The following is a 26,972-nucleotide window of genomic DNA, read 5'->3' as shown; positions in this document are numbered from 1 at the left end:
TCAACACGATGCTCACACACACGACTCTAAGTAGTAGTACTTCTTTTTATATACATTGACCATTAACTCCGATGATGACAATTTTGTCGAAAGCGCTTAGCTAAGGAAATAAAGTACCAAAATGAATAAGCATTTTCAATTTCTTTACAACACGAAACTACAGTCGCATCATATTCTAGTTCAATCAGAGAGTGCAGCAAGCACCTCTACCGGTTACGAAACTTATTAGTCTCTCATCAGGAGGCACATATTATGCTACTCTCTCTGACTCAACCAGGACAAACCCCAGCGTGTAGTCACGGATTGCAACGAACGAAATGGCAGGGATGCCCTAGCGGCATCTTCTAGCAAAAGACCAAGTTTTCCATCTAATAGCACATAAAATAATACCAAAAATATTACTCTACATTATACCAGATTCAAAACAATGTGAACCTTCTCTGGTTACACCTCCGAGGCTTCTAAAATTTGCAAGCCATAACGGATGCTGAGACTAAAGAATATGAGGGAATTTTATAATTTATAATTCACGTCTCTTCTGCTCAGCGCGGTAAAGTTCCAACGAGAATGGTTCGCTTCGTACTCCAATCAGAGTAAACATGTAAATTAAAAATGAATAAGCATTTTCAATTTCGTTACAACACGAAACTACAGCCGCATCATATTCTAGTTCAATCCGAGAGTGCAGCAAGCACCTCTACCGGTTTCGAAACTTATTAGTCTCTCATCAGGAGGCACATATTATGCTACTCTCTCTGACTCAACCAGGACAAACCCCGGCGTGTAGTCACGGATTGCAACGACCGAAATGGCAGGGATGCCCTAGCGGCAGCTGCTAGCAAAAGACTAAGTTTTCAATCTAATAGCACATAAAACAATACCAAAAATATTATTCTACATCCCACCAGATTGAAAACAAGGGGAACCTTCACTGGTTACACGTCCGAGGCTTCTAAAATTTGCAAGCCATAACGGATGCTGAGACTAAAGAAGATGAGGGAATTCTACAATTTATAATTCACGTCCCATCCCCTCAGCGCGGTAAAGTTCTAACGAGAATGGTTCGCTTCGTACTCCAATCAGAGTAAACATGTAAATTAAAAATGAATAAGCACTTTCAATTTCGTTACAACACGAAACTACAGTAGCATCATATTCTAGTTCAATCACAGAGTGCAGCAAGCACCTCTACCGGTTTCGACACTTATTAATCTCTCATCAGTAGGCACATAAATAAAAAACCTTTACACACTTTGATATACGATGTATTCACTTCTTTTATTTTATCCAAGATTTGTCTATAAAACCTATTGTCATAATGCATATAAATACAGTCTAGTAACATTAGATTTCCACATGCACTCATAATTGCATATTCATTTGCCACACGAACGAAAATACACGGAAATTACACCAAATCCAATGTCAAGTGAATCAACAAAAATGCGATTGCGAGCGAGATGCTACCAATTAATACAAAACTATTTTAACCAGATAAAACACAAATCGCGAATGTATATTCCAAATGACCTTTACATAATCTTTGTTTTAAAACTTATTCCAAAGATAATATTAAAATTAAAATAAATAATTGTCTACAAAAACAATCGTACTATGAGAGTTTTTTGATACAATGTGCAATAAAAAGAGTTAATTATCTGGAACTGCCAAAAACAACAAAATAAAATAATTTTAAATTAAACTTCTCTTCGTCTAGTTGTTGTTCTATATTGTTCAGCAAGTGAAAGAATATGTGTTTATGTGGAAGGTAAATATATTTTATATAAGTTTTAAATTTTTCCCTGTACATAGGAGGAAAATTACGCATATATTTCCCATTCAGTAGTTTTTATCATCTTGTTCATCAAATGGCATTCCCAAAGCCCAAATACTCCAGGGTGATCCGCTAGAAATAGACCATGTTCGGGACATTCAAAGATCCAGCTAGCTGACTACTTTTTTAGTTATTGTTGACCTACAGGAAGAATACCCCAGGCTGTGGGTGAAAAAACGTGATATAATTCAGGAATTTTTAAAACCGATCAGGTGTTGTAAAGGACGATGCCAGGAATAACTTATACTAAAATGTAACCAAAAATTTTGTGCGGTTTTTAATTTATGACGATTTTCATTTTTTAAATTTGCAATTTTTAAAGATTTTTAATTTTGCAGCTTAGGATATTCATTTTAGAGAAAAACTTTTAAATAGAAACCTGTAGTAAATTAAAAAACCTAAAATTTGCGCTATGGCAAGTTTAATTTCGTTAATACGTTATTGCAAAACAGCCTACGAAAAGTACAAAATGGCCGTTTTCTGCAATTGCATTATTTATTGTAAAAATAGTTTATGTATTTTTTTAGGTTTTAAAATGAAGAGCTTTCAATACTAAATATAAAAAAAATTGTAGTGCCCGATTGGTGAACTTGTTGCTTAGATATTATAATTTGTTTATCCCAAGAGGTCAAATGCCCAAGGATATAACTTTTTGAAAAAAAAAATCGTACAGAGTTAATCCAAGCTCCACTCTCCTTCTAAAGACTTATGTTTTCATATTCTTATATAAATAAATGCGTATAACATTTCTCAACCTCTTATTTCGGGTTTGAAATAAGGGGGCAAATTTCGTTATAAACATTTAGAACTGAAGCCGCCCCTGTACATCCTATGAGTTTCTAACTTACAGGATATTGTTGCTTAAGACAAAAAGATTCAAAACCAAATAAAAATTTTCTACTACCAACTGAAGCTGAGATAATTGTTTTTGTTTTCTTAAATCTTAGTGACTTTATTTATAACAAGTAAGAAATTATTTCACAGTCATTCACTAAAGAATGACTTATATTATCTTAAAATAAAAATTATTTTGACCAAAAATTAAATTTAATCATTAAAAATTAATTTTAAAGTGTAGTGGAGATTTATTTATCGTTACGAATGTGATTTATTGTGTCGGTTGCCCTTAGCAACGGCTAGCAACTTATAATACATTGAATCACGGTTTTTGCTTTAAATTTTAAAGCACCGCTTGGATTGACATGAAATTTGGTAAACACATAGATAACATGTTAAAAAATAAAAATGATATTGGGCCTCTGTGTGTTTTTGTCCTGGGGGTGAGTTTCACCCCTTATAAGGGGTGAAAAAATATATGTTCAAAATAAGTTCGGAAATGGATAAAACGTCTAATTCTAAGCACCTTTTGTTCTATAACATTTTTTCACTAAGTTAATACCTTTCGAGTTATTTTCGAGTAAATACCTTCATTTTTCAACAACAAAAAAAAAAGCACGTTTTTAGGCGGTTTTCAAATACAAATTAGACAAATAACTCAAAAAGTAATTATTTTATTGAAAAGAGTTTTAACAAAAATATAGCAAATAAAAAATTGAAAAAAATGATGTATGCATGAAATGTCTAGACCCAGTAGAAACAAAGTTCTAGCTAATGAAAAATAGGTTCATATCCGTCAAATTTCAAAGTGAATTATTTCAACGTGAAATAAGCAAAAAATCATGCACTTTTTGGAGAAAAATCATTACAACTTTTTTAAAGTGTTTAAAAGAATATGTATATCTGTTTTTAAAAAAGTTTATATTATCAAAAGTAAGCAAGTTACGCTGAAACTAAAGTTGATCTCTTTTTTTTTTGGTAAAAAAACTCGGGAAAGTCTCCCTCTAATTAGCATCAAAAATGAAATTAATCATTTTACTTCAATGTTGTTTACTCGTGTGTGTCGTTTATGTCTGTAAGTTTCATCGGTTTAAAGTGCTTATTTTTGAAGGGGCTATAGTTAAAAGGACTTGAACTAATCAATAACCACGAGTGTATGCAAATTTAGAACAGCCACATCTTAACAAATTTTTGCCTTCCAAAAAAAGCAAAAAATCCAAAATATTCATAACAGCAAAAACTATATTTTTTTACTCTTTGTGATTTTTGGTCACACTAATAAATTTTAAGTTATTTAAAAAAACATTTTTTCAAAATTAAAAATTAAAACCGATTTAGTTTAAAACCAAATTTTTTTTAATAAGCCCTTTGAACCGATGATACTTACAGATCATATAAACAATACATGAGCAAAGTAACTTATGAAGCGGTAATGATTAATTTGATTTAAGATGGTAATTAGGGGGTGACTTTCCCGAGTTTTTTGACCAAAAATAAAAAGAGATCAATTTTATTTTCAGCGTAACTTGCTTACATTTTAAACTTGCTTACTTTTTAAAAAAACAGATATGCATATTTTTTAAACACTTTAAAAAAGTTGTAATGATTTTTCTCCAAAAAGTACATGATTTTTAGGTTATTTCACGTTGAAATAATTCACTTTGAAATTTTACAGATATGAACCTATTTTTCATTAGCTAAAACTTTGTTTCTACTGGTCTAGAGATTTCATACATACATCATTTTTTTCAATTTTTAATTTGCTATATTTTTTAGAACTCTTTTTTTCAATGAAATACTTACTTTTTGAGTTATTTGTTAAAAACCGCCTAAAAAAGTATTTTTTTTTTGTTGAAAAGTGAAGGTATTTACTCGAAAATAACTCGAAAGGTATTAACTTGGTTAAAAAATGCTGTAGAACAGAAGGTGCTTAAAATTAGACGTTTAATCCATTTTCGAACTTATTTTGAACATATATTTTTTCACCCCTTACAAGGGGTGAAGCTCACCCCCAGGACAAAAGCACACAGAGGCCCAATATCATTTTTATTCTTTAACATGTTATCTATGTCTTTGCCAAATTTTATATTAATCCAAGCGGTGCGTGCTTTAAAATTTAAAGCAAAAACCGTGATTCAATGTATCATAAGTTGCTAGCCGTTGCTAAGGGCAACCGACACAATAAATCACATTCGTAACGAAAAATAAATCTACACTACATTTTAAAAATCATTTTTCATAATTAGATGTAATTTTCGGTTAAAATAACTTTTATTTTAAGATAATGTAAGTCTTTCCTTAGTCAATGACTGTAAAATAATTTCTTAATTGTTATAAATAAAGTCACTACGATTTAAGAAAACAAAAACAATTATCTCGGCTTCAGTTGGTCGTAGAATTTTTTTTTTTGGTTTTTAATCTTTATTTTTTCTTCAGAAACAATATCCTGCAAGTTAGAAACTCATATGATGTACAGGGGCGGCTTCAGTTCTAAATGTTTATAACGAAATTTGCTCCCTTATTTTCAAACCCTAAATAAGAGGTTAAAAAATGTTATACGCATTTATTTACATCAGAATATGAAAATATAAGTCATTAGAAGGAGAGTGGATCTTGGATTAACACTGTACGATTTTTTTTTTCAAAAAGTTATAGCCTTGGACATTTGACCTCTTGGGATAAACCAATTATAATATCTAAGCAACAATTTCACCAATCGGGCACTACAAATTTTTTTATGTTTAGTATTGAAAGCTCTTCATTTTAAAGCATTAACAAAGACATAAAAAATATTTTTACAGTAAATAAGGCAATTGCAAAAAACGGCCATTTTGGTCCTTTCGCAGGCTGTTTTGCAATAACGTATTAACGAAATTAAACTTGCCATAGCTCAAATTGTAGCTTTTTTAATTTACTATAATTTTCTTATTTTTTTTTTCTCTACAATGTTTATCCTAAGCTGCAAAATTAAAAATCTTTAAAAATTGCAAATTTAAAAAATGGAAGTCGTCATAAATAAAAAAACCGCACAAAATTTTAGTATAAGTTATTCCTGGCATCGTCCTTTACAACTTCTTCTTCTTCTTCTTCTTCAAATGCAAATCCACTAATGGATGTTGGCGATCACATTTTCCATTAACTCTCTGTTTCTTGCAATGTGTATCAGAGATTGTAGGTCGTTAATCCCTGTCCATTGCCTTATGTTTCGGAGCCAGGACATTTTCTTGCGTCCTATTCCTCTCTTGCCTTCAATTTTACCCTGGATTCTAAGTTGAAGGAACTGGTATTTTTCGTTTCGCATGATGTGACCCAAATACGCCGTTTTTCTTTTCTTGATGTTTTCGAAAAGCTGACGTTCTTGGTTGATTCTTTTAAGGACATCCACATTTGTGACTTTCGCCGTCCATGGTATCTTTAGGATACGGCGATAAAGCCACATTTCGAAGGCTTCTAATCTGTTTATATCCCTCGTTTTGAGTGTCCAGCCCTCTATGCCATATAGCAGCACCGACCACACGTAGCATTTAGTAAACCTTAGTCTCAGTGTAAGGTCGAACTCTGAGCAGGTCAGTACCTTCCTGAATTTTACGAAAGCTTGTCGAGCTTGCTCAATGCGACATTTTACTTCCCTGTCCGATGCCCAGTCTTTAAAAAGCCACGTTCCTAGGTATTTGAATTTGCTCACTCTCTCAATGGACTTAGTATTCAGTGTTATGGTGGAGTTTTCAAATGCATCCAAGTTTCTGGAGATGATCATGAATTTGGTCTTTTTGGTATTAATCTCTAATCCCATTCGCTTACTGTATTCTCCGATTATAGTGACAAGTTGTTGAAGATCTGCCATGTTGTCGCAAATTAAGACAGCGTCATCAGCATATCGTATGTTGTTGATTAATACTCCATTCACTTTGATTCCCATCTCTGCATCTTCCAAAGACTCTTGAAATATAGCTTCCGAATAAATGTTAAATAAAAGAGGGGAAAGCACACATCCCTGCCGAACACCCCTTCTTATATGTATGGATTTGGATATAGAATTGTCTATTTTTAATTGTGCTGCCTGAAACCAGTACAAGTTGTCAATGCATCTTATGTCTTTTTGGTCTATATCAAGCTTCTTGAGGATCTGCATTAACTTGTGATGTTGGACACGATCAAACGCTTTCTCGTAGTCTAAAAAGCACAGGAATACGTCTTTCCTCTGATCGTAACAATTTTGGACCAACACCTGTGTTGCTACTATTGCTTCTCTTGTTCCCAAACCTTGCCTAAACCCAAACTGAGAATCACTGATGTCCCATTCACATTTTTTGTATAATCTTTGATGTAGTATTTTTAAGAATATTTTTAAAGTGTGACTCATCAGGCTAATGAGTCTGTGATCCTCACATCTTTTTTTATTGACTTTTTTTGGTAGGGAAATAAATGTAGAGAGCAAGCACTGCTGTGGATAGCAACCAGTTTCATAAATAAAATTAAATATTTTATGTAGTGCTGAAATTCCCCTTTCATCTAGTAGTTTGAGTATTTCTGAAGGGATTTCATCAGGTCCAGGTGCCTTATTGTTTTTTGAATAAAATATTGCCTTTTCTATTTCCTCTTTAGTGATTGAAGGGCCAGTCAGCTGGTCGTCTGTATAAACTTCACTCATGGGTCTTTCGTCATGAAAGAGCTCCTGGATATAGTTTTCCCATATATGAATTTTCTCTTTTTCGCCTAGCACTACTTGGTTATCCTGATTAACTATAATAGTTGGTCTTCGTTTTCTGTATATTCCAGCAGTCTTCTTAAGTTTTTTATGTAAATTCCGATCGTCGTGATGTCGTTGTAAATGTTCTAGATCGATACATTGTTGCTTAATCCGTTCATTTTTTGCTATTGTTATCTTTGCTTTTATTTGCCTGTTAATGCTTTTATACATATTGCTGCCATCTGGGTCATTCTTTTGTCGTCGTCGTTCATCCATTAGTAATACTATTTCTTCTGTCATCCATTTTTGCTTCTTGTTCTTTGGTTTGTACCCCAAGTTGCTTTTCATGATGTCTGTTACAGCACTTGTAATCGTATTCCATGTTGGTGTTAGAACTTCGGTAATGTTTGTCGTCAATATTTGAATTTGTGTGTTTATTTCATTACTTATTTCTGCTTGTATCATTGGATCTTTCCGTTTATCAAATGCGATCTGTTGTTGAGTTTCAGGCTTGTTTTTGCATGAAAGAGCGATCTTTATGACGGCCACTAATAGTGCATGGTCAGAAGGCACATCTGCTCCAGGATATGTGCAAGCTCTTTTGACAGTTGTGCTGAATCTACGGTTGATGAGAATGAAGTCTATCTGATTTCTTATTATGTTCTGAGCTCTATCGGCTGGAGATTTCCAAGTATAAAGGCGACGGGGGTGGAGTTGGAACCATGTGTTGGTAACTCTCATGTTTTCTTCCTGACAAAATTGTACAAGTCGGTCACCCCTTTCGTTCCATGTTCCAAGACCATAAGGCCCAACTACGTCTTCAAAGCTGCCTTTCCCTATTTTGGAATTAAAATCTCCCATAATTATGTTAACGTCATGTTTCTTTTCCAATTTAAGCAATTCTTTGATTTCACTATAAAAGTTTTCCACCTCTTCATCTGCTGCCTCTGCAGTTGGTGCATAGACCTGTATGATGTTGAGATTATTTGGCTTCGCTTCAAGTTTTATCAAGGCTGTGCGGTCGGAATATGGTACAAACCTTGTGACAGCTCTCATCAATTTTTTACTTATCATAATCCCGACGCCTTTTCTATGATCGCGGTCGTCATTGCCTGAGTAAAAGAATGTTCCGCTCTCTGTGGTGCATTTACCGGATCCATGCCACCAGGTTTCTGAGATCCCCAGGATATCTAGATCGATTCTGCACATTTCTTGAGTTAGGTTAGCCAGCTTCCCGGCTTCAAATAAGCTGCGTGTATTCCAGGTGCCTATCTTTAATGTCTTTCTTAAGTTTGCTCGTACGTTTCTAACATTCAAGACCGTTCCCCCGGAGATCCGATTGGGGAACCATTTATACCTCCGGATATTTTTGAGTTAAATGTATTCATGTGATTCTCTTGGGAAAAAATAATGAAGGTGGTATCCCGTTGCCTTCTTTCATGCCATTTCCAGGCTTAATTTTCAGCCACCCACTATGGAACAGGCGCCGTTTGCAACCGCCCATTCTGGGTACAGACGTTGCTATTTTCACCATATCTGGCTACCCTCACTTAGTTTAGCCTGCAGACCAATGCAGTTGCCCAGGGTGTGGCACGTGGAGCCATAAGTGAGAGTTGGGTGTCTTATGAGGACCAGTTATCAAGAACCATCTCCCGTCTATGACTCACGATGTGGTCGTTCCGATTAAAGGTACTACCTCTATAACACAACCCTACACCCCTCCTTTACAACACCTGATAGGTTTTAAAAATTCCTGAATTATATCCTGAAATCGACCTATTTTTCACCCACAGCTTGGACTAGAAAAAATACCTGTTTCCTGCCTAGAGTTCGCTTTCGTTCTTTAATTATTAACAATTTAGTGCAAAAATCGAGACTTTTTCGATTTTTTGCCGAGTTTTTAAAGTTAAAAAGTTAATTTGTTGCTACCCAAACTGCAAAATAAGTGAAAATTATTATTATTTGTTAATAACTTTTACTAAAACTACCTTAGAAATTTAGTATTTCACCCAAAGTTGGGTATTGTGGTACTTAACAAACCCTCAAAATTTGCCACCGATGCGATCCATCAATTAGTTTAAAAGTTATTCTAATTGTTTTTCCCAGAGACCTTTATTTTGCAATAACATAAGACAGAAAATAATGAAGATAGGCAATTCTGCGTATGTCAAATGAAAGTAGAAAACTGATGCTATCAAAATGTACTAAAAAAAGATAAAAAAGTTATCTAATATTGTCAAAATTCCTAATGCCAAATTTGTGAAATTTTGTAGTTTATAAACATTTAGAATAACTTTAAAAATATTGTCCGTAGAAAAAATCACTTTACATATTAGAAAAGCTGACATGTTACACGAATTTTTAAAAATGTAGTTCAATTGATGACTAGTCGTGAAAGTGAAGGGGGAGCTGGGAGCCGACAAATACACGAGTTCAAAAACTAAAAAAGGCAACTTAAAACTACGATAATTTTCTATATCTCGTGATATACTGAACACATTTTGATCGTTCTTTTCTTAATTTGTATGTAGTTTTTCTGTACAATACAAATATGCAACTTGTCTAGACATTTATTAATTAATAAACAGTATAATTTATTTAAACAATTTTTGAAAAAATAATTTTTTCCCAAAAATCCATGATTTTAATCATACTATCAATATTAATCATAGAAAAAGTTAAGGTGTACTTTAATAAATACATTATCTTCAATAAATAATTATCTAATAAAAATCATATATTTATTAAAGTGTACTTTAACTTTTTCTATGGTCATTCATGATACTATGATTAAAAAATAGATTTTTGTAAAAAAAATACTTTTTCAAGAATTGTTTAAACAAATTAGACTGCTTATTATTTAATAAATTTATAAACAAATTGCATATTTGTAATGTACGTAGAAATTACATATATATATATATATATATATATATATATATATATATATATATATATATATATATATATATATATATCCCGTTCACAGCGTAATACGCCTTTGGGTTCCCGTTCGCCAAGCCTGTCTATTCTGCCAGTCTTCTTCAGATAGATTTCTTGCTGACATTGCTTTTGAGATTCCTTGGATCCATGTTGTTGGTGGTCGTCCTCGTTTTCTTTTCTCTGGTGGTACCCATTCTAATATCTTTTTGGGTAGTCTTTCTTCCCCCATACGTCTAACATGTCCGTACCATATTAGTTGTTGTTTTTCGATGTCTTCTATAATTGATCTTTGTACTTTCATTTGTCTCCTGATGTCCTCATTTTTCACATGTTCTAATCTAGACTTTCCCGCTGCTCTCCTCCAAAAATCCATTTCAACTGCCAATAGGTTACCTTTAAGTTTTTGTGATAACTGCCACACTTCTGAGCCATAGACGATTACTGGTTTTAATATGGTATTATATATTCGTTTTTTCGTTTCCGGTCTTATATTTTTTTGCCATAATACTGAATTCAACGCACCTATAACTTGTTTTCCTTTGGTTATTCTGTCTTTTATGGCTTCATCACTTCGTCCTGTCTTTGTCAGTTTTACCCCCAAATATGTACATTGGTCACATTTCTTAATAGTTTCATCTTCTAAGTCGAGGTCATCTGGATTATTTTCTCCTCCTACGCAAAGATATTGTGTTTTTTGGACATTTACTTCTACTAGAAATTACATACAAACTAAAAAAAGAAAGGTCAAAATCCATTGAGTTGATCCGGAGATACAGAAAATTATATTCGTTTGAAATTTCTTTTTCGGTATTCTAACTCGGTGTATTTGTAGGTTCCCCCCTAGTTATCGTTTGAACTACATTTTTGGAAAATCGTAGAGGGTGCTGTCAAGATACAATGTTTCTGCAAATTTTTTAAGAAAAACTACAAATCCCATTCTTTAAAATGGTATTAATGAGATTCCTTAATTATTATAAACAAATTAGATGTGAACTAAAAAACATATGGCTAACTTTGTCCCAAATGAACCCTGGCTTAATTTTTTTATTTGAAAATTCGTGCTAAATTACTATCTTTTCAAGTATATAAAAAGATTGTTTCTAAGGACAACATCTTTAAAGTTATTCTAAATGTTTATAAACTACAAAATTTAAAAAATTTGGCATTAGGATTTTTGACTATATTAATTATTTTTTTATCTTTTTTAAGACATTTTGATTTTATCAATTTTCTACTTTCATTTGGCATACTCAGAATTGTCCTATCTTTATTATTTTCTGTCTTATTTGATTACAAAATAAAGGTCTCTGGGATAAACAAAATTTTTAACTAATTAATGGATCGGTCTCAAATTTTGAAGGTTTGTTAAGTACGCCAATACCCAACATTGGTTGAAACACTAAAGTTCTAAGTTAGTTTTAGTAGAAGTTATTAACAAATAACAATTTTCAATTATTTTGCAGTTTGCGTAGCAACAAATTAACTTTTTAACTTTCAAGAATCGACATTTTGAAGGTTTTTCAATGTTCGAAAAAACTGAATTTTGTGATTCTATTCAACTATTTAGCTTTTGAATGGAGTGCAAAAAATCGAAAAAATCGCGATTTTCGCACTAAATTCTTAATAATTAAAAACGGACGCCAACTGTTGGCAGGAAACAGGTGGGTTTTCTTCCTATAGGTCTACAATAATTAAAAAGGTAGTCAGCTACCTGGATCTTTGAGTGTCCCGAGAAAATCCTTATTACTCTGGACTAAAACCGGGCCTTAGCCTCCTTCAGCAAGCTTCTCCAATCATTTCGATTTACTATAGTGCTTTTCCAAGAACGCGTTTTTAGGAGGTTTTTGGCATCATCAACTACTTCGTCTTCCCATCTCTTTTTGGTCTTCCAACAGGTCATTTTCCTTGCATTTAGCAATTTTCTGGGGATTCTATTCTCATGCATGCCGACCATGTGCCCTGCTCACTCTAATCTCTGCAGTTTAGTGTATTGTGCTAGAGTTAGTGCGCTATATTGTTCGTATGTTTCTTTATTATACCTAATTCGCCAATTGATATTTTCACTTATTGGGCCCAGTATCCTACGTAATATTTTTCTTTCAAACACGTCTAGTGCATCGGCAGATTTTTGTGTCACAACCCATGTTTCACAATAATACCTTAGTATGGGCCTGACTATTGTTTTATAGACCCGTACTTTTGTTTTCCGGCGTAAGTCTCTCCATTTGAATATATGGCCCATCGCAAAATAGGCTTTATTTACCAGCCCTTCTACCTTCTTATGTACCTGTCTTCTATTTATGTCCGGTTCTTTTTCATGGTTTGCGACCAGGTCCATTTCTAAAGCTGGACATTCACGGTCATGCCATCGCATTAAATGGCGTGATATACAGCCAAATTTTGATCGTTAGCGTTGAAGCATGACCGCTTCTTTGGCGTCACGTCAAAACCCGGATTTCCATTCGCTCCGTAATCCATCGCATCATGCCGTTGCTTGAAGCCAAGCCATCATGCTGTCTGCTCGTGAGTGACGAAACACCGCCGCGTCATGTTATCACGCCACCCTCCCGTCAATGTCCAAATCCACAATCCACGTCCATTTTTCGTTCATTCTACGCTGATGTGTTCTTCGGTCGTCTTCGGAATCCAAAATTGTGCGTCTTCACTGAACCACGTCAAGCACGAGATGATAACCAGTTTGGAGTGATCATGAATGTGCTATGATTTTGGCATCAATCCATTTGATTGAAGCCATTTGGCGTGGCTCCAAATAGATTGACCGTGAATGCCCAGCTTAAGTAATACATATAATTTATCAATGATTTTGTGTTCCTAGATATGTATTGGTTAGCTGTTCTTGTGATAGTCATAACCATAGTGGTATTTCCTTATTTTTGATTTTCTTTAAGCTTGGATAATGTCAATAATGCGTGAGATATTGTAGATTATAGTTATTAAGGTACCATTATACCGGGTGTCCACTTATATTTTCCCCCATTTTAACTGTCTACACCTTCTAAACGGTTTAAGATAGAAATATGCGGTTTTCGCTGAAATGTTTTATTTTAGTAAAAGTTTTGTCTGAATGTATTGAATTTTTTATATCGCTTTCAAATACGTAATAAAAAATGGCGGATTTGTGAAAAAAACTTTGTTGACTTTTTTTTAATGGAACACCCAGTATATTTTTTTGTAAATTGAAAGAAAGGTCATTTGCCTATCCAGTGATATAAAGTTTTTCAAAATCGGTTGTCAAATCACTGAGTAATTAATTTTTAAAATGAGGGGTGCAACGTGGATATCACATACCTAAATAACATAAAAAATGACATTACTCGTATGTTATGTGATTTCCACATTGCATCTCTCATTTTAAAAATTAATTGCTCAGTCATTTGGCAACCGATTTTTAAAAAAATTTATATCACTGGATAGGTAAATGACGGTTTTTTCAAGACAAAAAAAATATACTGGGTGTTTTAATAAAAAAAGTCAACAACGCTTTTTTTTCAAAAATCCGCCATTTTTTATTTAAAAGCGATATAAAAATGGTCATTTACCTGAAAACTTGAAAAAACGGTCATTTATCTATCCCTCGATATAAATTTTTTTTAAAATCGGTTGTCAAATGACTGAGCAATTAATTTTTAAAATGAGAGATGCTCTGTGGAAATCACATAACTTGCTTAGTTATGTTATTGAGAAATGTGATATCCACGTTGCACCTCTCATTTTAAAAATTAATTACTCAGTGATTTGACAACCGATTTTGAAAAACTTTATATCGCTAGATAGGTGAATGACCTTTCTTTCAATTTACAAAAGAATATACTGGGTGTTCCATTAAAAAAATCAAGTATATTAAAATGGGAAATAAGCCACAATTTTACCTAAAAATGATTTTATTAACGTTTCGACGCCCGTTAAGTCGGGTGTCGTTGTCAAAATACAAAATAATACTAAATAAACAAAATGTTGTTGCTTAGTAAAAAATTCTTCTAATAATTTATTTAATCTGACTCATTTATATCGGCAATTCAGACACGTATTATACATTTTAAAGTAGACGACTTTAAAATGATATTGCCAATATTGATGAGTTGCGTTCCTGGGACGACTTTACTAAAAGATAGTTCATTCGATTACATGAAATCAATCCCAACTCAAGAATATCCGCCACAAAAAATCATAGCATGTGATCTGTCTTTAAAAAGACAACTAAATGCAACGGTGGCACTGAAATTCTCGCGTTAGAGATTCCATAGTAAATCACGAGGGAAAACCAGGAAAAACCTCGTGATACTATCTCGACATCGTAAGTATTTGGGTTTACATTTACTTTACTCTCAAAACTAATACCAAATTCTGACTTGATATTTTAAATTTTAAATAATGAACATAGAGTTCAGTGAAGAGATTCAAGTATAGTCCTAAAAGAAGCAGATAGTAAAAAGAGAAAAATCAAAGAAGCGGCTCTAATTATGCTAAATGAAACCAATTGTGTCGCAAATTCCTCGGTAGAATGCAGTAGGATGTGGTTACCCATATTAAAGGAGGAAGTCAATAGAAAGAAAATACCACAATTAGTAAATCAGTAACATATCGAGTTAGTACATATTTAGTATTTCAGTATTATTTAAAATTTAAAATATCAAGTCAGAATTTGGTATTAGTTTTGAGAGTAAACTAAATGTAAACCCAAATACTTACGATGTCGAGATAGTATCACGAGGTTTTTCCTGGTTTTCCCTGGTGATTTACTATGGAATCTCTAACGCGAGAATTTCAGTGCCACCGTTGCATTTAGTTGTCTTTTTAAAGACAGATCACATGCTATGATTTTTTGTGGCGGATATTCTTGAGTTGGGATTGATTTCATGTAATCGAATGAACTATCTTTTAGTAAAGTCGTCCCAGGAACGCAACTCATCAATATTGGCAATATCATTTTAAAGTCGTCTACTTTAAAATGTATAATACGTGTCTGAATTGCCGATATAAATGAGTCAGATTAAATAAATTATTAGAAGAATTTTTTACTAAGCAACAACATTTTGTTTATTTAGTATTATTTTGTATTTTGACAACGACACCCGACTTAACGGGCGTCGAAACGTTAATAAAATCATTTTTAGGTAAAATTGTGGCTTATTTCCCATTTGAAAATACTTGATTATAAAAATGCCACAAGAAAATAGCTTCAGAACACCATTAAAAAAAGTCATCAAAGTTCTCTTCAAAAATCCACCATTCTTTTATTTCGTATTTGAAAACGTTATAAAAAATTCCATCCATTCAGACAAAACTTTTGCTAAAATAAAACATTTCAGTGCAAACCGCATATTTCTATCTTGAGCCGTTTAGAAGTTATAGGCAGTTAAAATGGGGGAAAATATAAGTGGACACCCGGTATAAGGATAATAACGCTTAAGGTCAATAGTGTATATACCAAGGGCATTTGGACCGAGGAATATACATACGTTGACCAAAAGCATACCACTTTGGAGATGTGCTAGTAAAAGCAACACTGAAGTTACGTCCATTCCAAAACATGGTACTGAGGAACATCGTTGATGCACTCTGATATTGTCGAATCGGTAATCTTCAAATGGACACTGTTAACCAATCCATTTTGCCATTTGCAAACATCAAATTGTTAGTGGTCACAAATAGCGGCTACTTCAACATGTGAACGTCGAGGCCATCCAGCTCTTGGACAACACGGATATAGTAAGAAAGTTCAAAAGAACAAAGTGAGTTAGTGAATTAAGTGATAGCGCAAATCAGAGTAATGTGCGAGAAATAAGCTAAATATCATTTTTAGTGTAGTTTGAGTATCAGAGCCTAAGTGAAACTAGTGAGTAGAACCTTCGATTTAGGAACCACTTTAATTCGACTAGGTTAGAACAAAGTTATTATTTAATCTAGTTTTTGATCAGGTTGTAATAATGTAAAAAAAATTCCTCTATACTGTCATTGTCATCAAATAGAAAACAATTAGATTAATATTTATAATCAGCGGTAATTGTTTTCTAATTATCAACTTTAGCATTAATAGTTTTATCTCCGTCGTTACAAAACGTTGAGATAATTCCTAACACTTTGTATAAATATACATTTAATTTAAATATGTTTACATAATAGTTAGGTAAATTATAAAAAGAATTTGCATGCTAACTGGAAATTTTAACGGACAGCTGAGGTTTCTACGAATTCCCATCATAGAATTATTTGTTTGTGACTTTTAGTATTTTAAAGTAACATGTCCATTAATGATGCTCTACTCTAATTTTTGCAAGTTCTCTCTATACATATAGCGCTCCACACATGTTCCTCTTTTTCCCATGAATCGTAATGGTTTGACGTTAAAGAGAGCTACCTGATGTTTTTTTTGCAAGTAAAAGTAGGTACATGCATTCTTTACGCAAAAAGTTGACTTGCTCTATCTTGTTTTGAGCATTCGATGATCGTAGACGAATAAAAAGTATGGCAATCACCTACACCCACACTTGAACTCAAACAATGAAAAACTCGAAATATAGATCAACAGATTTATTTAATTATTCATTAAAACTACTCATTAAATAAATTGATTTCTGGTCGCATATTAGACTTAAAAAATCCAATCAACTTCTAAACTACAGAGGAAAAACTCAAGACTTGGTTATGAAGACCTGCTGAATGATTCATTAGAACTATGTACTCACTGTCGAAAACGTTATACAAGTAAAAGCACATGGAATGTTTATGCAAAAAATTATCTTACATAATCTTGTTTTGAAGATCGTAGATTAGAAACCATGCATATTAACGACTATATCGACTCCTGAACCTAAAATTTAAAAACTTAGCGAACAGACTTACTGAATGATTATACATATTGTAACAAATCGGCCCCTTCTACGCTATCTATGTAAGGAATACGTCGGTCGGTAAGGAACTAGTGGGGATATATGCATTTCCGGGAACCGATACTTGTGTGGGGTTAATGCGTTAATATGTGTCCTTGGAGTGGTGTGTTTTATCTTTAATGTTTTTGCAGATGTTGAGAAAGACCCTAAGAACCTATTTTCAGTTTCTGTTTTAGTTTAGTTAGCATCGAGATTTTGTAACGTATAGACGAAAATACACCATTTGTTCGATTATCGTGATTTTCTTATAATCAACCCTGAAACCTGAGATAATTACCTTAATTGACCTTTATACTGGCGCACAACGTCGTGGCGTTTATTTGAAAATTACGGGATAAATCGAGTTTTTTAGAAAAGTGCGCTTCAGCAATAATAATTGTTAAATTATTCAGTGTGGACCCTTTTCGCAACGGTGTTCAAAGGAAGATCGCTAACTCAAAAGTTAAAAACAATTAAATGCTTCGCTAGTTACTTTTTTCATATTCGGACCATAATTCGTTTCGGTAAAAAAACTAGTGGACCTATTGTGTGGTAACAAGTAACGAAATCGGTAATTATAGTATTGGGCATCCGCTTTGGTATATAATAATTAGTCGACATATTGTTCAAAGTGCTTTAGTTATTCGGACGCTTTTGTCTATTTTTATTATTTATTAGACAATTGACTGCTTCGGTTACGTGTAAAAACCTTCTGTTTTTGTCAAACTCGAAAGCGATTAGTGTTAGTTGTTCCAAGGTGGTGTACAGAAGGGTGCTGGAAGTATTCTTTTACAAGCGTGGACACAGCTATTTACTGGCAATTACTTTCCAATTTTTGCATGACCAATCATTTGTACAATTTGAAGATTTGAGTACGAGTAAAATTACTTCTGAGTCGGACTCTGTTTCAAATAGATCTGTGGCAATAAACATTAGAGACATGACTCAAAACGTGGTGTTGACGAACGAACAATTTCAAGAACTGTTATCGAGATTGGCGGTACAAAGCGCTCCTGCTTTCTGTATTAAGGCGTCAAGGATACTATTGAGACATGAGAGGAACTTGTTAGTTTACTAAGAGTTACGTTCGGTCCAAAAAAAACCTGCATATCGTGTGTACCGCGAGTTATTCGTGAAGGAGCAAGACGAAAAAACGACAGTGGACGTCTTTGTTTGCCGTTGTAGGGCTGTTCTTGCGCAACTAGATCCAGGCAGCCTTACAGAAGAGATCCAGTTAGATATGGTGTATGGATTATTAAACAAGGGGATTCGAGAAAAGATTTCAAGAGATTCCGTTTCCACTTTTACGGCGCTGCTTACAGCGGCACGAAAAGTCGAAGATGTATTTGAGAGACCTTGTTCTAACGATAACAAAACGCCCCACAATCGACAATCCACCGATCTACCTACGATTTCGAAAGAAATTGCGAGTTCTTCGCGTACGGACTGTGCTACCGTCGGAGCAATTACTTCGAATTCGCCGCGCAATAGCCTAAACACCCCGTTAAAGTGTTACGGTTGTGGTAATCTGGGATTTATTAGGGCTAACTGCGCAGAGTGTAGGCATACGGAAGCATCCGCGATAGATTTCTCCTCCGTAGACCTAGCTCTAGATTATGAAAGAGGTCGACCCAACGAAAGAAGATGGAAGAATTCCTTCAAAATGGGGCGAGAGCCTGCCAGCTATGCCGCTACGGGAAATAGCGCACCAAATTCACTACCACTTTACCGCGTGTCACCTGCCAAGAGAGAAGTGCTTTGGACCGAGTTGGATAGACCCTTGGGGGAAGACATCGTCGAAGAATACGGAAGTGTTTTGGCCGCGCCGGCTGTATTAGTGCCGAAAAAGGATGGCGGTACAAGACTTTGCGTGGACTCATCATCCAGCCTCAAAAGTCCACTGCTGAACATAGGCCTCCTCCCCTCATTTCCAACCCCATCTATCCTGCGCCGCTCTCATCCAGTTTTTATTTACCTTTTTTAAGTCGTCAGTCCATCTTGTAGGCGGTCGACCGACGCTTCTCTTGTCTTCTCTTGGCCTCCATTCCAATAACCTCTTCGTCCATCGCCCATCTGTCATTCTGGCTATGTGTCCTGCCCATCTCCACTTTAACCTGGCTATCCTCTCGATGAAGTTAGTCACCTTTGCGTGGACTATCACTGTTTAAACACCGTAACTAGTGGCTCGGATCCTTTATATGACTTGCGATTGGAGTATCAACAAGTGAACTTCGTGGAAGTTGATCCGGGAAAAACCGCAGTGATATCGGAACGGTTACCTCCGATAATCGTGAAAGAAGCTCCAACGCCTGTAGTGCCAAGGCGAAGACGAGGACGCCCCAGGAAGAAAACTACATTTTCTGCTGGCCCCTCCTCTAACGAGATCGATGCCAGGGGGGAGACTGTAACAAATCGACCTCTTCTACGCTGTCTATGTAAGGAATGCGTCGGTCGGTAAGGAGCCAGTGGGTCATATGCCTTCCGGGAACCGATACTTGTGTGGGGCTAATGCCTTAATATGTCTCCTTGGAGTGGTGTGTTTTATCTTTAATGTTTTTGCAGATGTTGAGAAAGACGCAAAGATTTTTCAGTTTTTGTTTTAGTTTAGTTAGCATCGAGATTTTGTAACGTATAGACGAAAATACACCATTTGTTCGATTATTGTGATTTTCTTATAATCAACCCTAAAACCTGAGATAATTACCTTAATTGACCTTTATAATATGTATTATTATTACTATTAGTTGATTTTTATGTGTTTGACACCACTTCTACCTAAGTAACAAATGTTCATGGTTGTAGTTTTCACTATTTAGTTCAGAGAGTAAAGGTATTCCGATGACCTTGACCCGAAATTTTGAAAGAATTAGGTAATTATTTTAATAAAATACGTTTAAAGCTAAGAACTCGTTCACATGACAGGCGCTTAACGCACGTTTTGATAACACGCCTTTACAACTACATATAGGTTTGGATCCCGCGTACCAAAAAAAAGTTGATTAACAGTAAGCTGAAAACTTGTTAATAGCTTAAGGGTGTTTAGTCGGACAAACTTTGATATATGGGAACACTGGAACAGGGGAAGTTTAATTGTGGAACAGGTTAAAAATTTGGAACGTCATACTACGAAAATGTCAGATGTATTTTGTCGGACAGAACTTCCAATTGACTTGTTACCCTTTCATTAATCTCTCATGCAAGAATCAGACTGCTATTTATCACCAACAGGGCATTTTAATAAGTCCGACACGTAGAACATGTCAAATAACAGGAATGACGTTGGTAATAAACAGCAGTCTAATTTTTGCATGAGAGGTTAATGATCGGTCAACAAAGCAATTGGATGTTGTGTCCCACAAAATACATGGGACTTTTAGTAATATACGTTCCAAACTATTTCTAATATTAAAATTAAAATCAACGTTACGTTTATTTCAACACATACTAAAACTCAAATCTCCGTAATTACATTGTATCCTGACCCTGGTTAGTACAATAAAAATTGTCCTTTTCTGGATGTCGAAGTAGGTATTTCTACATCTAGGCTATTAATTATGTTCAAAATAGGAGAGCTAAAAGGAACTACAACGTTAACGGGATTTTATTATCTCATATGGTCAATGGACCTCTAAATTTGAAAAAACCGTGGAGTGCTACCATTTAGGTGGGTGCGTTTTTGAGAAAGGGGTGAATTAGTCCCCAGGCACAGGGTGAATTAGGGTGAGTTCTATGCACTTTTGGTACAAACAAGTCTACAGTAAAATAATTCCAGGTTATATTTACTATCAAAATATCACATTTTAAAGTCGAAAATATTTTCTTTTACAAAAATATACTCAAAAGAACAGCAAGAAAAAAACACGAAAGAAAGCAATTTTGTTTTTTGCCCCATAACTTTTTTCCACAGGGATATAGGTCTAGGCATTGCTTCAGCGAAAAATAACATTTATCCTTCCTCTTTGAAATGACTTTTAGTAAAAGTCTCTAGAATTTGCAGTTACTGAAATATGATTTTTCAAAGTTCGGCGCTCACAACATTTTTGAGCCATTTTTCCCATTATTTCGCAAACATTGTTCCGTAACTTTTTTCTACGCATTTCTAGGTATAAAGTACATTTAGTAGAAAGAGAAGTCAATTACCTTTAAAATGGTCTATTGTATAAGGTTGTATGACTATTTTTAAGCAAGTTATGGTTTTTCAAGGTTTTATACTTTTAATGATTTTTTATATTGTTTATGATTATTTTTTAAATTTCTCATTATGACTATTTTTCTTGTACATTTAGGTATACACATTGTGAAACAAAAAAAGCATATTTTCTTTACTTTAAAATGGGGTATTGCAAAAAAATTTAAGGACTATTTGAGACAATATATCCGTAGAATATCCAAGATTATCCGTAATTTGAGACAAATTTTAAAATATTTTATTTTTTCAATCAGAAAAGTATGATTGCATATTGTAACGTAATTTTTAATTCCAAATAACTTTTCCTAATAACACTTTTCGATATTGTGAAATATAAAGGTACTTTACTCCTGAGCCAAATTCATATTTTTTAACATACCTCGTACTCTATTGATAAAATTTTATACCTGATGATTGAATCTTAGGTATTAGACTATGCAGAGCATTTTATAAAGAATAACTTTTCTTCATAAAGTTGATAATAAAAAAGTTTCCATATGGTTCCAACTTAGTGGGAGGACCTATTGCATGTGTATATGTCACATTTTGAAAAAGCATATCTCGTTTAAAAATAGTCCTAGAATTTTTTACAATACACCATTTTAAAATAAATAAAATAAGCTTTCTTTTGTATTTAGCAATGTATATATCTAAATATACAATAAAAAAAGTTATAATGAGAAATTTAAAAATAATCGTAAAATATATCAAAAATCATTAAAAGTATAAAAGTTTGAAAAACCATATCTTGCTTAAAAATAGCCATACCGCCTTCTTCAATAGACCATTTTAAGGGTAATTGACTTTTCTTCCTATTAAATGTAACATTGCATATACCAAAAGCTACGTAGAAAAAAGTTACAGAACAATCTTTGCAAAATAACAAGGAAAATTGCCCAAAATTGCTGTGAGTGGCGAAATTTGAAAAATCATATTTCGAAAACTGTAAATCCTAATGACCTCTACCAAACACCATTTTAAAGACAAAATTTGTAAGTTTTTTTTCTGTGAAGCAATGTCTATACCTATATCCCCGTGGACAAAAGTTATGGGACAAAAAACAAAATTTCTTTCTTTTGGGTTCCTTTGTGCTTTTTCTTTTGAATATATTTTTGTAAAAAAAGGTATCTTTGACTTTAAAAAGTTATATTTAGATAGGAAATTTAACCAGGAATAATTCTTATGTAGACGTGTTTGTACCAAAAGTGCATAGAACTCACCCTAATGTAACCTGTGCCCAGGGACTAATTCACCCATTGCTCAAAAACGCACCCCTTTAAATGGTAGCACTCCGCGGTTTTTTCATATATAGAGATTCATTGACCATATGAAATAGTAAAACCCCGTTAACGTTGTAGTTCCTTTCTATAGTACATAATCAATAGCCTAATCCTTATAAATCATTGACAGACTTAACGTGGTTCAATGCAGACCTAATTGCTGGAAGCAATCCATTGGCGCCCACTTTAAGCCAAACTATTTTATTTTATTTGCTATCTAGTTAGATCACTTAACCTAACTAGTGTTTGGCATTGTGGATATTTTGCAAGGACAAGGAGTATAGTATATTGTACAACAAGAGAGAAAAAAGACATATTTCTCACGAGCACAGAAGTTTGTTGGCACGAGCCGAGGTACGAGGCGAGTGCCGCAAATCAAGCGAGGGAGAAATATGTCGTTTTCTCACGTGTTGTACACTGTACTTTTTCTATGGATGCGTTTTTGTCAATATTCAAAAGTTCAATATTCAAAATTAAATAATTTAGGTGCTATTATGTAGATTATATGCCAAAATTGAAATAAAATACATATTATATACATATGTAGGTATTTAACATTCTTAATATTTATATACTTTTATTTATTTAAAATTATAGTTACCAGTTATATTTGAACAGTTTCCTCGTAAGTTTTGATTTGACACATTTTATTTGACAAATATATTTGTGTTTGTATTGTGCATGTTACCATGGAAACCGCGATTCTACGTATGGAACCCGTGAGAAAAAATATTTCTAACTGCTATGGCCGACTTTTCTCACACCCTGAGAAATTGTTCGTTTTGAATGTATGTAAGTAGTGAGAGAAGTTGCACATTGTATAGCATCCATTTAACAGCCAAAATTTCACACCTTTTTCAATTTTATTAAGTGGGATTACTTGCTTTTAGGTTCACTGATGATGGACTGATAAGTCCGAAAACGTTTTGAATATAATTCTTTTGGATTTTTTAAATATTTTAATTATTCATTAAAATATTTTATACCAACTACACCAGGTAGTTTTTACTTCACGTAAAGTTATTTAAAAATTAAATGTTATTACAAACACTTAAATTATTGCTAATGAATGTTTATTTTTATATTATGCTTTCATTTATTAAGCGTTTAATTGACGAAAATTTAAATGGTGAAAAATTCTACACCAATACATCACTTTAGTTCACATTTAGTTCTCAAAGTTGCCTAAGGATCTTTCGAATCGAATGAAACAAGATTCCTTGAAATTCAACGAACTGCAAAAATAAATTTGGTAGTTTTTGGGCTTTTCACTGCTTCATTATCTCGTCTACTAGCCAGGTGCAGCTATTCGATTTTGTCCACATATCCTACCCTTACTTAGTTTAGCAGGTCGATGAAGTTATTTGATGTGAAACGGGGAACCATAAGAAGCTGTTGAATTCCGTGTAAGGATCTTGTCTGTACCCAACAATAACCCAGACCTTTTGCTCAAACACAAGCTTCTACCTCTACAGCACATATCATATATCCAGGTGGCTATAAAACAGAAATGATAAAATAAATGGTTTATTTGACGTTTGTTTTCTAGATTGCTAGTCTTTTTAGATATTGACTGATTTATTACAAACGGTATGAACATGAAAAACATTATCGACAAATAGTAAATACGTATTTTAAACCACCGATTACACATCCGAAAGTATGTAACTTGAATTCAATTCCATTTCAAACAATCTTTTAAAGTTTGTCGGCACACACCATATTCGTATATATGTACCTAAATACTACGCAGCCATGTATCTCATTATAATGAAATAATCATGGACATTCTGGGAATTAAATAGACAATTATAGTGCAGTCAATGTAGTTTTTACTTACGCGAAAATCTAAAAAGATAGAAGTTTTTATAATTTCATTCATCAACTAGCCTATATTTGTCCACTGCTGAACGTAGGCCTCCCGTAAAAATTTCCACCTATTTCTATCTTGAGCTTCTTGCATCCAATTTGTGGTGATGCGCTTGATATCATCCGTCCATCTAGTCGGTGGTCGTCCTCTGCTTCGATATGCCTCCTGCCTTGGTCGCCATTCCAGAATCTTTTTGATCCATCTGTCATCCGTCAGTCTGGCAACATGTCCTGCCCAAGCCCATTTAGCCATGGCTATTCTTTCAACTGCCTCCGTGACTCCTGTTCTTCTTCTTATTTCTAGGTTTGGTACTTTATCTCTGATGGTAATACCTAACATTGATCTTTCCATAGCGCGTTGTGTAACTCATATTTTATTTATTGTTCTTTTTGTCAGAGTTAGTGTTTCTGCACCATATGTAAGAACCGGCAAAACACACTGGTCAAAAACCTTTCTTTTTAAACAAACTGGAATATTAGACTTGAAAATGTTATTTAATCTACCGAAGGCAGCCCATGTGAGACCTATCCTTCTTTGTATTTCAGTTGTCTGGTTATCTCGGCCTAAGCCAATCTCATGCCCTAGATATTTGTAAGCTATTACTTGGTCGATGCTATGACTCTCAATCTGAATTTTATCGCTGACTACAAGGTTGGTCATAAATTTTGTCTTTGAGGTGTTAATTTTAAGACCAATTGTTTTTGACACTTTATAGAGCGTGTGCAGCATTTTTGTAGCTTTATCAACTCTATCAGATATTAAAACGATGTCATCGGCAAATCTTAGGTGGTTCAGACCCTCCCCGTTTATATTGATTCCCATATTATCCTCTCCTTCCATTTGCTTGAACATATATTCAAGAACAGCTGTAAACAATTTCGGGGAGATAGTATCACCCTGTCTAATTCCACGTTCTATTCTAAATTTCTTGGTATCTTCATGAAGTCGAACACAAGCTGTACCAGTTTCGTAGATACTTTTAATCAAGGCGATATATCGGTAGTCAATGCGGCAGTCCGCCAATGCTCGAAGCATTTTATGATGATCTATAGTATCGAACGCCTTTTCATAATCCACGAATATAAGAAAGATAGGCTTGTTAAACTCTGTGCACTTTTCTATTAGCGTTTTTATAACTTGTAGATGATCGTTTGTTCCGTATCTGGAGCGGAACGCAGCCTGTTCACAAGGTTGGTAACTATCCAGTTTGTTCACAAGCCGTTTTGTTATTATCTTCATGAATAGTTTGTATGTATGGGAGAGCAAACTAATAGGTCTGTAGTTCTTCAGATCTGAAATGTCACCTTTTTTATGCATTATGGTTATTATTGCATTATGCCACTGAGAGGGGGTTACGCCTCTTGTCAAACAAACATTGAACATCTTTTTCAACACATTTATTAACGTTTCTCCTCCTTCTTTGATGTGTTCAATGACTATCCCATCTTCTCCAGGTGATTTATTGTTTTCATCTCCGAGAGAGCTGATTTTATTTCCTCTGTTGTGATATCTGGGATGTCTTCTGAGCCTACATTTTGAACTTTTGGTATTTGACTTTGATCAGGATCTGGAAGTTCTTCTCGCTTATACAATTCTGAGTAAAAATCTTGAGCAATTTTTAAAATATCTTCCTTATTTGTTGTTATTTCTCCTTTTTATTTACAAGTTTACAAATATTTTTCGATCCTTCAGTCATTTGTCGGCGCAGTACCTTTAAACTCTTATTTTTATCAATGGCTTGAGTTATGTGTTCAGTGTTGTAATTTCTGATATCTTTTCGAATGGATTTTGTGATATCTTTGTTTAACTGTCTAAGTGCTGCAAAATTATCTGTGTATTTGTTTTTCAATTCTCTTCTTTTGTTTATAAGGTCTTTAGTAGCTTGAGTAAGTTTATCTATCTTGTTTTTACTTTTTTCCTTATATTTGCTATGAGCGTTTCGAATCGCACTGTTTATTCGCATGTTTGTCACCTCTATATCTAATGCATTTTCATTTAGATGTTCTACTTCTTTCAGTTCTGAAGTTATGAGATTCTGATAAGCTACACTATCTTCTATCGATTCCCATCTATTAGAATGCCTCTCTGTTATCATTGCTGTCCTCTCTTGTCTAATGTTGATCAATATTTTTGCTCTAACCAACCGATGGTCACTCCCAACAGTGATTTTATTGATTACTGTAACATCTTGGATAATATTTTTTCTGTTTGTGATGATGAAATCAATTTCGTTTTTTGTTATGCCATCTGGACTAGCCCACGTCCACTTACGTTGTTGGTTCTTTTTGAAAAATGTGTTCATCACGTATAGCCGATGATGCAACAAAAAATTTAGTAGCATACCTCCTCTATCATTTCGCTCACCATATCCAAATGAGCCCATAGCCACTTCTGCGTTATCTTCTTTATATCCAAGTTTAGCGTTAAAATCGCCCATTA

At 34.0% G+C, this 26,972-nt stretch overlaps 1 protein-coding gene across 3 annotated transcripts in view; it reads left to right on the top strand.

Moving 5' to 3' along the window:
* The window catches only part of LOC114333043 (cGMP-dependent protein kinase, isozyme 1), a 286,543-nt gene that overhangs the window by 90,631 nt on the left and 168,940 nt on the right, over positions 1 to 26,972 (top strand). The window contains exon 1 of one of the 3 annotated variants that reach the window (XM_050641966.1): positions 1,753 to 1,768. The exons of the other annotated variants lie outside the window; for them this stretch is intronic. The gene's annotated coding sequence lies outside the window, so the exon portion shown is untranslated. Of the gene's footprint in view, positions 1 to 1,752; positions 1,769 to 26,972 lie in introns of those variants that run through there. 3 annotated transcript variants of the gene reach the window in all.

The sequence above is a fragment of the Diabrotica virgifera genome, chromosome 1, assembly GCF_917563875.1.
Source record: "Diabrotica virgifera virgifera chromosome 1, PGI_DIABVI_V3a".
In the NCBI taxonomy this organism is placed as follows: Eukaryota; Metazoa; Arthropoda; class Insecta; order Coleoptera; family Chrysomelidae; genus Diabrotica; species Diabrotica virgifera.
This window is presented reverse-complemented; position numbering and strand designations above follow the sequence as displayed.